This window comes from Mytilus trossulus, chromosome 4 (genome assembly GCF_036588685.1).
Source record: "Mytilus trossulus isolate FHL-02 chromosome 4, PNRI_Mtr1.1.1.hap1, whole genome shotgun sequence".
Taxonomy (NCBI): domain Eukaryota; kingdom Metazoa; phylum Mollusca; class Bivalvia; order Mytilida; family Mytilidae; genus Mytilus; species Mytilus trossulus.
The window spans coordinates 11,051,255-11,053,491 of NC_086376.1; positions in this window are offsets into that span (position 1 = coordinate 11,051,255).

Genomic DNA, 2,237 nt, shown 5'->3' on the forward strand with positions numbered 1-2,237 from the left:
GTAGCCGAGTAGGTATGCAGATTCTTTGAAAGGAATTGCTGCCTTGCCTGGCACTGCGCAAAGTTTTCTCGGGACCATACACATTCAATGTGAATTTGGTTCCTTACTTGGAAGAAGAAAATATCAGCACATCACAAATTATACATGTGTACTGTGAAAGGCTATTACATTTTTTTCTTCAACGCCTTACGTCAGCACAGGAGGCCCAAGACCACAATTAATGACCCCGCTTTTCGTTGTTCACGAATATAGTTCCCTTTAATTATAGTGTATTTTTTCTTTATTTTTTTTCTTTCCCTTTCTCATTCATTTCTTAGCTGTTCTGGGGTGGGAATGAAAGAAGAGAGCTGAAATAAACTTTTGGATGTTTTATTTTAACTGATTTTAATAAGGAAAGAGTGATTAGGCCAGGTGCAAAAAGGTTATATTTACACTTTTCGGAACATCTCTTGACTTGCCTATAGGGGTATGGATGTGTATTGGCCAAATTTGTATGATGTAAACATGCAATTTTTCTGAAAATTGCATATGTTGTGGCACTTGAACTGTACATTACTCACACAAAAAATTAGACAAAAAGAATAGGCAAAATTTGTTTAATGCGACAAAACGTTATAAAGAAATGATAGAGGAATTAATTGTGGTCTCTGGCCAGGAAAGGATCTAAGCATAAATTTAAAATAGCCTTCCAAGATGTCATAATTATTTGGACTGTATACTGACTATTGTATGTCTACAAATTTATACAACTATAAATAACTTTGACAAGCTTACAAGGTTCGGCCACTGGTCATTTCACTCTCACTGAGTCACTACCAGTTAAGCCCAGTTGTGTTGGCTATTCACTGGATTTGGCAACTATCACACATTTTAAAATAGTTATGACATTTATACATTACAAGTATATATGACAAGTTTATTTAGAAACGGTATATTAGCATGTTTAAACAAAAATAGTTGGTATGGTTGTATTGCTATTCCTCTGAAATATCTTGATATAGATCTTATACTTGTTAAAAATTCAAAGATGAATTTACCGGAAATCAAACATAGTCTTGTATTTGGAAATCTGAACTTTACAATGATAGACAAAATAAACAGCATGAACAAAACTAAAAACTGCAAACTTACAGATTATTTAAAAAAATATTTGTATGGAAAAATACTTATTAATTTTAAATGAGGATGAAAGGAGACTGCTTAAAAATAAAAACAAAACAAGAAAACAACCAAAATTTTTTAAAATGATTAATGTAAAAAATTACACAGAAGTTACTAATATAAGTTTTTATTATGATGATTATAGTTCAACAGAATAATTCATTTTTTTGATTTTTTAGTGATTGATTTATCATTATGTGAAAGAATGCAGATAGTGAAAAGATTGTGAACATCTGATAAATTTTATTATAAACCTACAGGTATGTAAATATCAATGAATACATGTATATCTTGTAAATATCAATTAATACATGTATATCTTGTGAATATCAATGAATACATGTATATTTTGTGAATATCAACCCAGTCGTCAGTAGTTTCCCGGACAATAACTTTACTAAATTATACAAAGTAAATAGAAATCCATGAAATTTACACACCAAGTTTATAACCACAAAAGGAAGGTTGGGATTGATTTTGGAGTTTACAGTCCTAACAGTTTAGGAATAAGGGGCCAAAAAAGTGGCCCAAATAATCATTTTTAATTAGTAGTTTCCAGACAATAACTTGTGTTTTTAAAAGTGTATGAATCTCTTTGAAATTAATCTAAAAGTTTCCATACCACAAAATGATGGTTATGATTGACTTTGGGGGGTTATGGCTCAAACCTTAAAGGAATTGGGGTAAAAAAGGGGCAAAACAAGGCTTTCCTAGTTATTATTGCGAAGCCTATGATAGTTTTCCATAGATTCACCTGCAAGTTACCTGTCTATTTAAACTTTTGTAAGTTCTATTGTCCCATCTAACAAATACAACAGGTATTGTTCTCTGTGTAGTTTATTCAATGGGACCTTTAAATTTCTTCTAGGAGAAATATATCACTCATTGATTAATTTACCTGACCAAAAAATTATCTTCTTTTTTTATTGAAATACTTCTATAAACTGTATGCAATATTGTATTTATTAAATATATAATTAATATATTTTTAATCTGTTCAATATAAAATCTGGTTTAATAATAAAAAGTTTATTTCAGACACAGTTTTCAGTATTTTCCAATGAATTTGCATGTTT